The sequence below is a fragment of the Panthera leo genome, chromosome D1 (genome assembly GCF_018350215.1).
Source record: "Panthera leo isolate Ple1 chromosome D1, P.leo_Ple1_pat1.1, whole genome shotgun sequence".
In the NCBI taxonomy this organism is placed as follows: Eukaryota; Metazoa; Chordata; class Mammalia; order Carnivora; family Felidae; genus Panthera; species Panthera leo.
Window position 1 is genome coordinate 60864299 of NC_056688.1, and position 10774 is coordinate 60875072.

The following is a 10774-nucleotide window of genomic DNA, read 5'->3' on the forward strand; positions in this document are numbered from 1 at the left end:
TAAAACAAAAACCAAAACCCAAAAAAACAAACAAAATAAAATAAAAATTGATTTCTTTACATTTATACATTTTTATTTTTATAAGTTGATTTTAAATCTCCATTCAATACATGACCCCCTACCTTCAAAGCCACACAGGATTACCAACATGATTTCCTCAAATAAACTAAATTCGATGTCCTACCTTTTGAGGGAAAGTTCATACATATTTCCAGTTGGTCTGATTAACAGGATTCAGATATGCTAATCTGTAAGTAGTGATGTTCTCTATTAAAATTTTAATGGTTTCTTTATATTCATGTCCTAACTGTGTCTTTTATAGTCATAATGTTCATTGTCTCAAATCATCCCCTAAATTTCTTGATATAAATTTCATGCACTACGACTAAAAGCTGAGCAGTGTTTAGTGGCAACAACACTAAAAATATATTTAAACACTATATATAGGGTCAGTTCCCCTAACCCCTATGTTGTTGGGGATCAAGCACTGTGCCCCCCCACACCGATGCAGTTGAAAATCCACTTATGACTTTTGACTCCCCCAAAACTTAACTACTAACAGCCCACTGTTGACTTGAAGACTTGCCAATAATATAAACAATTAAAGCATATTTTATATATGTTTTGTCTACTGTATTCTTACAATAAAGTAAGCTAGAGAAAAGTGAGTGTTAGTAATAAAATCATAAGGAAGAGAAAATATATTTATAGTATTGTACTGTGTTTACAAAAAAATCCACATGGACTCACGCAGTTCAAATTCATGTTGCTCAATAGTCAACTGAATATATATAAATGATATAAAGCGCACAGAAGAAAATTTACAGTTCTAAATTTCTAGATATCTCTGTTTATTAAATAAATTTCATCATTAATTAATAACCTTCCCCCCAAAATCAGGTTCTGATCGTTTCACTGATGAATTCTTCTGAACACTAAAGAAATTATATCAATCCTCTAAAATCACTTCCAGATTATAGAATCATAAAGAATATTGACTCATTTTATGAAGCTGGACATATCCTAACACCAAAGTCAGTTAAAGATATCCAAAAATATATACAGACCATTTCTCAAACTTATATCTCATGAACAGATGAAAAAATCCTCAATGAAATGTTAGTAAATTTAAGCTAATAATTTATCAAAATAACTATACAACATGACCAAATGGTGTCTATTTTTGGTATATAAGACTGATTTAACATTCAGAAAACAATGTAGCCTAGAACATCAGCCTACAGAAGAAAAATCGTATCGATCATATAAATGGTCAAAGGAAATTTTTTTTTTTTTTTTTTTTTTTAATTTTTTTTTTCAACGTTTTTTATTTATTTTTGGGACAGAGAGAGACAGAGCATGAACGGGGGAGGGGCAGAGAGAGAGGGAGACACAGAACTGGAAACAGGCTCCAGGCTCCGAGCCATCAGCCCAGAGCCTGACGCGGGGCTCGAACTCACAGACCGCGAGATCGTGACCTGGCTGAAGTCGGACGCTTAACCGACTGCGCCACCCAGGCGCCCCAGGAAATTTTTTTTTAAATGGCAACAGCACATATTTCTAATAAAAATATGAAGCAAACAAGGAATAAAGGAGAGCTCCGTCAATTTGATTAAAAAAAATTAAAACCTAGAACCAAAACATATGTAAATTTAAAAAGTAATTAATAACCCAGTTAAAGCTTGAGTAAAAATTTTGTCCAGACACCCCACAAATAGAATATACAGATTGAAAATAAACACATGAAAAGATGCTCAGCATATTTTTCCATTAAGGAATTACAAATTAAAAAATGCAATAAGATTCCACTTCACACAATGGCTAAAATTAAAAATAAAGCAATATCAAAGGTAGGTCAGGGTGCAAAGAAAGCAAGAGAACTTTTCACTCATTTTTGGTGGAAATACAAACTGACACAGTCACTTTAGAAAAACATATGGAGGGATGTCTGAATGGCTCAGTCGGTTAAGTGTTCAACTTCAGCTCAGGTCATGATCTCTCAATTCATGAGTTTGAGGTCCACATTGGGCTCTGTGCTGACAGCTTGGAGCCTGGAACCTGCTTAGATTCTATGTCTCCTTCTCTCTCTCTGTCCCTCCCCTACTAGCACTCTGTCTCAAAAATAAAAGTAAACATTAAAAAATTATTTAGAAAAGAAAAACATATGGAAGTTTCTTACAAAGCTGAATATAGTCTTACCATGTGATTCACAATTACATTCCAAAGAATTTACCCAACGGGTTTAAAAACTATGTCCACACATAAACCTGCACATGGATACTTACAGCAACTTTATTCATAAAGAATTAGAAGTAACCAAGATGCCTTCCAATAGGTAAATGAATATCCAAACTGTAGTACCTCCTACAATGGATATATTCAGCATTAATAAGATACCAAACCATGAAAAAACCACAAATGAATCTTAAATGCATATTCTGAAGTAAATGAAGTGAATCTGAAAGGGCTTTATATTGGGTGACTCTAGTGAAATTATATTATGAAAAAGCAAAGCTATCGAGACCACAAACATATCCATGCATCCCAGGGGGAGCAAGAGTGGGGAGATGTTGAATATGTGAAGCACATGGAAGGTTTTAGGTTCTATATGATACTATAAAGGTGGGTTATGATATGCATTTGGCAAAACTCTTAGAATTTGAGAACACAAAAGATGATCTTAATGTATGCAAATTTTAAAAAATCAACAAGGAGTTCAGGGGAATCCATGATGAAATACAAAAATATGAGAAACACTGTGTGTTAAAAATGTAGGGAAAAACCTCACTAAAATGGATGGGGAAAATGTTTTAACCTAACTAACTCGGGAAATGAGTGGAGTCTGTGAGACTAAAAGCAAAAGACCTATACATACAGCATTGTATTCTAGTGGATAATTTTTCCCCATAGGGTTATAGGTTAACAATTCTAATACAGCTACACTACATATGCATAGTGTTATTGAGCAATTATGTAACTGTAGGGCATATAGTGGGGACCAGGTTTCTCAGTTTTGGAACAGCAGTTTACAGAGAAACATGAAGGGATACTAGAATAATTCTCGTGGTGACAGATTAGAGTTAGCCATTACTATGTTTAGTATTAGATAGACAACAGATGACAGAAAGATGATAGATAAATAGATGATGGATATTTATATATGTGTGTACATACACACAGGCTAGGATACACATATAAATTTCCTTGCTCTGCCAGCTGAGAGGGTCTTAAACCAACAACAGTCCAGTAGCAAAGCACACCCAGCATCAAAACTTTGTTTCCAGTAACCTTATCCAATTAAAGGAATCAGTAATCCTTGGAGAAATATCACAGTCTAAGATTGGGGCAGGTGATATATAGGATACACCTGTAGCAATTTATGGTTCCAAAAGTAAGGAGGTGACCCTCCCCCCCCCCAAAAAAAAAACCCCACACAATTGTGAGGTTAAGTCAAAGGGACACAGGAGTCAACTGAAAGAGTTCCTAATAGCCAAGCTGGTCAGTGTGAAAAAATAAAGTAGTATTGGATTACGGTCTAAAGTATAAAATAAATATTAGAGCCCATACTGATAAAAATAAATGATTGAATACATAAACAACTAAGGGACTAGATTAACGCTCATGCAAAATATTCCCAAACAATATTATGAGGATGCTCTATTCTAAAGGAGGTGGAGCGTAACTAGTCACTGTTTAATTTGTGGGCTACACATTGCAACTTACTGCCAAAGAGTAAACTTGGAAATGGGGGAGAGAGAGAGAATCCTGACAAACACATCCTCAGCCAGGTGATGAAGCTTAATATCAATAGTGATAAACTATGTTGATAGTATATACCCTTGATATGTTTTGACATAAGTAGTAGTATACCTCATCGATCTCCTTCTCCAATAATATAACTTTAGTCTAATCATGGAGGAGATAATCATACTAATCTCAATTAGGGGATATTTTACAAAAACCTAACTAGTACTTCTAAAAACTGTAAAGTCATCAAAATTAAGAAAAGCCTGAGTAGTAACTGTCACTGTCAAGAGAACCTAACAGAACTAACTAGGTATCACTAGTAACTGTAATTTGGTATCCAAGTACAACTAAGGGAATCTGAGTAACATATGAACTTTAATAAAATATGAACTTTAGTTAATATTGGTTTATTAATTATAAAAAATAACCATATAATGTATAATTTTACTGGTAGGGGATCTTGGGCAGGAAGGCCAGCCTGGTACTGTAAGAGGAGGCAGAACATTGTCCTTGGGAAGGTAGCCCAGGTTATATTTTTATAGTTGTGGAAGGTCTCCCATGAAAAGGTTGAGATAGGCAGGGCAGTTCAGCACAGTAGACACTGAGGAGAGTTTTGGGAAGTTGTGCCAGGTAGTACCATTTACAGATATATCACAGATGAAAGGGCCCTTTATTTTCAGCTGCCCCACAGAAAGCAAGCACCCAGGCACTCTATGCTATGGTGAACTTCGCTGCAAATGTTAGCCTGGGTGAGTGATCAGAACCCAGAACCATGGAAATGGTTGCAAAACCATAGATACAAAGGAGAGGACTGACTTTCTCTCTGGATGTTAACAGAAAAGAAGCTTTCACCAAGTAGCCTCAAAAGTCTGACCTTCACGTTTATGATTCTCTTTAATTAAACTTTAAACCACTGAAATTTCCAGTTTCAAATGGATGTACTTATTACCAGATTATCAGCATGATTACCAGGCATCATCAGCACAACAACAAATAGAGTTGAGATACAGTCTTAGAGAATGACACGTCATATTTGCTATGTTTTAATTCCAACACCTTTTCCTAGCCAAAAATAGCTCCCTGAAATTCACTTGCCTTTTCTTTGTGTAACCCTTCCCTTCCCCCAAAAAGTCAGCATATTTTCATTGCTCTAGTTGCCAAGGTCCACTGAAATCCTCAGGCTTTTCTTTCCTTCCAGTCTTAGCTCTTCCTGGCCCTGGGAACACCCTGGACCCCCACCAAGTTTAGATCAGATGATTAATGGTCTAAATTGTCAACCTCTTTCTTCTTATTCTTGAAGAACACACATTATCTTTTTTATTTTATTGTCTGACTGTTAAACACTACAGAAAATAAAACAGGAAGAAAAAAATGAATATTTTACTATATAAAGTAATTTCCCTACTTTACTATATAAAGTAACTTCCATGGATCTATAGGCTTTAAATAGCTGTACAGTTTTAAATAGAAGATTTATTTTCTTTTTAACTTATAAATTTACCTCTATAAATACTTCTATATTTACCTTTGCAAAAACACTATTGTTCAAGGTGAATTTAGTAACAGGGAGAGAGACACATACTCAATTTCTAATCATACAACTTATGTTTATGAGTTATCTAAGACAAATGCCTTAGACTCTCTTAACCCTAGCTTTATACTTGGTTTTATACTTTATACAAATTTATACTAAATTTGACTTTAAATCTGCTATAACAGCATCTACCTCAGAGAGTTGTTTTGAAATTTGAATGAGAATATTTATAAAGCATCAAGTAGTGTTTGGTAAGTATTATTTTCTTTGATTGACTTTTGCTGGCATAAAGTCAGTCAAATAAAGCAGAACAATAGCTATGTACATAGCTGAAGTAGAGAAAAATATACATCCCAAAGGCCATCTCAATTGGTATATTCCCAGTTGATGAAGGCTCTGGCTTCCTAAAATAAGTTTGAATTTTAATAATAGAGTAATATAAAATTTGATTGAGTGTGTTCAGGAAGATGTTTGAACAATTTTAGTAGGGCACAAAAATACCATACTACTAGCAAAACAAATGATACATTTAAGAAAGCTCAGAGGGAATAGTTAAGGCACATCCTCGGATATACTGCTAGCATGCTGTGTGGTTGTATACTTCCCATCGGATGTCATTATTCAGAATAATTTTGATCAGATTATTTGTTGCAAATAATCATAAAGAATATACCATGTTTAGTATTTGACTTAAAAGCTTATGTATGAGTATGAATAAAAAGGAAAATATCAGGAATAAATGTTAAGTTCTATTCCAAACAAAATCATAACCTTAAGATAGGTTATTTATTTTATTTTATGCTCCCTGAGTAGGGCTGTGAAATATTTTAGTTGGATTTTTAGCTCTGTATTAATTGAGGTAAATAATTCTGTATTTAAAATAAGCTCCAGGGCACCCTGGAGGCTGAGTTGGTTAAGTGTCCGAATCTTGATCTCTGCTCATGTCATGATCTCACAGTTTGTGAGTTTGAGCCCCGCATAGGTCTCTGCACTGATGACGCAGGGCCGCTTGGGATTCTGTCTCTCCTTCTCTCTGTCCCTCCCTCCCTCTCACTCTCCCTCTCTCTCTCTCAAAATAAATAAACTTAAAAAAATAAAATAAAATAAGCTCCAAAACAGAATATTCTATTAAAGCAAATGATACCATACTTCATAAAAAGATGGCACTTATTTTCACTAGTTTTATGTATCAAACCATTTAATTATGGAGCATTTCAAACATCTACAGATGAACACAAATGCATAATGCTCTCATCATACAATGTCAACAACTGTAAACATTCTATTCTCTCCTGGCTTGGATTTGATTTTTTAAAGTAAAATTTGCATGTGTTTAAATATACAAATCTTATCTGTACAGTTTTGAAAAAGGATATACCTATATATCCCACACCTTTATAAAGATATAATATTTTTCTATCACCTCAAAAAATCCTCTTTCTTCCTTCCCAATCTGTCTGTGACCCATTTCAATCCCCAGGCAACCAGTGAATGGATATTTTCAGTACCCATTTTTTTTAAGATTTTATTTTTAAGTAATCTCTACACCCAACATGGGGCTCAAACTCACAACCCAGAGATCAAGAGTCGCAGGATCTATTGACTGAGCCAACCAGATACCCATTTTCTTTGTATGCTCTGGATCTTCATATAAATGAAATTATATAATTAGTACTCTTTAGTAACTAGTAGCAGTCGATAGCTCAATATAATGATATAGAGTCATCTATGTTATTGCACATACAGTCAATCCATTTTTATTGCTGAGTAGAATTTCATTGGGTAAACATTCCAAAATTGATTTGTCTATCCACTGTTGATGAGTATTTGTGTTGTTTCCACACAGGGCAGGTGTGGATAAAGCTGCTACGAACATTCTTATACAAGTCTTTGTGTGGACATATGCTTTCCTCATCTTGAGTAAGCTCTTAGGAGTTCAGTCATAGGTAATTAGGAGAATCTGTTGCTCCACATCCTTGCCAAAATTTGGTGTTGTGCTTTTTAATTTTGGCCATTCTAGTAGGTATGTAACAAGATGTCATGTTAGTTTTAATGTACAATTCCTGAAGCCTAATAATTTTGAGACATTCAGTGTCATTTGTATATTTTTCTCTGCTAAATGTCAGTGTAGGTCTCTCCTTTTCCCATTGCTTGTTTTCTTATTTTGTTAGTTATAAGCATTGCTGTGTGTTCCTAACACAAATTCTCTTACAGAAGTAAGGGATTGTGAATGCTTTCTCCCAGTCTTTGTCCTCTAAGTCCACTTAACAGTAAATTTCAAAATTTAATAACATGTAACAAGGCTATTTCTTATGGTTATTGCTTTTGTGTTCTAAAAAAATATTACTTCCTACTGGGTTGCAAAGATACTCTTCTTCCTTTGATTTCACACATGTTAAAATTGGAGTTTTGTTTTGTTTTTAATACTTAGTTCTAATTTAGAAATGTAATTAATATTTGATTTTGTTGTGAAGTTGGAATCAAGGTTCTACATATATATGTGTGTGTGTGTGTGTGCGCGTGTATGTGTGTACACACACATGTATATATATAAAAAATATATATTCAGTTGCACCAGAATTATTGGTATAAGAAACTGCGCTATCTTCACTGAATTACTACATTGGTCACTGTAGAACATTTGACTGAAGAAGTAAAATATGTCTATTCTGTTCTTTCTATTAAGCACTCCCTATCTATTTGTCCGTTATCATAATGACTTACTATACTGTTTAAAGTTTGAAGTCTTTTATTTTAAGTTCCGATGTTTTGTTATTCTTTTTCTAATGAATTTAGGGTATTTGTATAATTATTTTAGAATGAGCTTAAATTTCTTGGTTATTGATTGAAGTTGTTTTATTAAGCAACTTAGGAAGAACTGACATCTTAACATATTTCAGTCTTTCAAACCACTTTTAAAACTTTTTTAGGTCTTTTTAATTACTGTCATGTTTTATAATTTTAAGTGCTTATGGCTAACTACTCCATGCTTTTGATGCCACTGTAAGTGGTAGTATGAATTTTCACAGAATTTTAACTTAAATTTTAATTTCTCATTGTTTGCTAACAGTATATAGAAAAGTATTGATTCTATACCTGATTAATTGATAAGCTAAATGGTTTTAAATTCTTTGATTTTTATCTAAGTGTTCATGTGGCTTATGAATGGGAAAGTTGACTTCTTTCATTCCAATCTTACTGTCTTTTTATTTATTTTTTCTTGATACATTGACCTTGTTGGAACTTCCAGTAAAATATTAATATAATTGATGCCAGTCGATATGTTTGTCTTATTCCCAATCTTAGAAACAAATCTTTCTGTGTTTCACCATTCAGTATGATGTTAGTTGCAGATTTTTCATATATTCCTTTCACTAAATTGAACCACTTTTAGTTTTTGCCTAATTTGCTTTAAGTTTCTTTTTTAAAGTATCATATATGGATGCTAAATTTAATTACTAGTTTTTACTTGTTTTAAAATTATCTTTTCTTTGAGTTGTTTATGTGGTGAATTTTTTACTGTAAAAGTAGAAAAATACTAATAATAAATTCACCAACCATAGCATAAAAGCACCATTTTATTAAAAGATATATATATATATACAAACACAGTCTCATTAAAGCAAATAAAGGGAAAAGTAACACTTAACAAAGAAGGGACTATGACAGGTAAATAAGCCTTATATGTAGACATTCTTGATCCTCATATCCAAAGTTTCTTCCCATTCCAATTCCTCAACATATTGTAGTTTTTCACAACATATTGTAGTTTTCTCTTATGTTTCCACTCAACTAATCAAAGTAACTTGAAAATGTAATACAAGTTTTGCTTACTGGCAGCGTTTTCAGCTGGTACTAGTGAATATAGACGAGGATTTCACAAAAGAATGAGCTAAAGATGATCATGGATCACTACACCACACTACCACCAGAAAAGACTGTTTCTAACTTCCACAGTTCCCATGGAATATTAAGTGGGATAGTCAATAATTTGAATTTAATAGTCAATTGTCCTCAAATGACTTTCCATTATGATTTTTAGTGTCTAATTGGTATGCTACTATATATAGTGATATCCAAACACCATATATTGCCTTATGTCTCCCCAGAAATACTGAAGAAGAGCATAGAATATTTTCCAATAGTTCTCAGCAGGATGTCCTCTGTCAATGACACTGCTTCAAATCCCTCTGCCTTCCTTCTGCTGGGTATACCTGGTCTGGAAGCTTTCCATATCTGGATTGGTTTCCCTTTCTTTGTTGTTTATCTGATAGCACTTGTGGGAAATGTCACAATCCTGGTTGTGATCAAGACTGAGCAGAGTCTTCATCAACCTATGTTCTATTTTTTGGCTCTTCTCTCCTTTATTGATCTAGGCCTCTCCACTTCTACCATTCCCAAGATGCTCTGTATCTTCTGGTTCAACTTCAGGGAGATAAAATTTGAAGGCTGCCTCATCCAAATGTTCTTTATCCATACCTACACTGGCATGGAATCCGTTGTACTGCTGGCATGGCAACTGACTGCTTTGTTGCCATCTGCTATCCACTGACATATACCACTATTCTCACCAACAGAGTGGTAGCCATCATGGCCTCTGTTGTAGTGGGGAGGCCAGTCCTTCTTGTCATCCCTTTCTGCCCTCTTCTCAAATGATTGCCTTTTTGTGGATACTACATTATTCCTCACACCTACTGTGAACACATGGGAATCGTGCATCTTTCCTGTGCTAACATAAGGGTCAACATCATCTATGGCTTATATACCATTGCTGCCCTGATTTTTGACTTGATCCTTATTGCCCTCTCCTATGTTCAGATCCTACGAGCTGTTTTCCACCTTCCTTCCAGGGATGCCAGACTCAAAGCACTCAGCACATGTGGCTCCCATGTCTGTGTCGTTTTAGCATTTTACACACCAGCATTTTTCTCTTTTATGACTCACTGATTTGGTAGTAATATTCCTTGCTACATCCACATCCTCCTGGCCAATCTGTATGTGGTTGTTCCCCCTTGTTTAATACCAGTCATTTATGGAATCAGGACAAAGCAAATTCAGGACCGAGTTGTGAAAATATTTGTAAATAAAGAATGACCCAAATGTATTAAAAAATTAATAAATTCTTCTAGGCTAACCTTAAACTTGTACATCTCTCAGGGTGTCCCAAATTGGGATTATGTAAAGGTCATTCAGACATTACTTCAGCCTTTATTATAGTCTCTTAAACTCACACTCATTGGTGCCTTTATGTAATTTCCATTTTTTTCAATAGATTATATACTACTGTTTCTCACTGAAGGTGAGAGAAGATTGTGGGGCCTTGTAAAAGATGTAATCAAATTCTTGAATGAATGTGGACATTCCAGCAGTAAAATTTATGTACAGATTTGATAAAAAAGAAGATTTTGGTGGTATAAAATTTTTCAGGTTTTGGAAATATTCATGCATCAATATTTTAGAATATGTCCTTCAACTACCTATTTGTCTGCCAAT

At 34.2% G+C, this 10774-nt stretch overlaps 1 pseudogene; it reads left to right on the forward strand.

Moving 5' to 3' along the window:
- The first annotated feature begins 9431 nt into the window (after positions 1 to 9431).
- Positions 9432 to 10375, forward strand: LOC122199989 (annotated as a pseudogene).
- Positions 10376 to 10774: the final 399 nt, after the last annotated feature.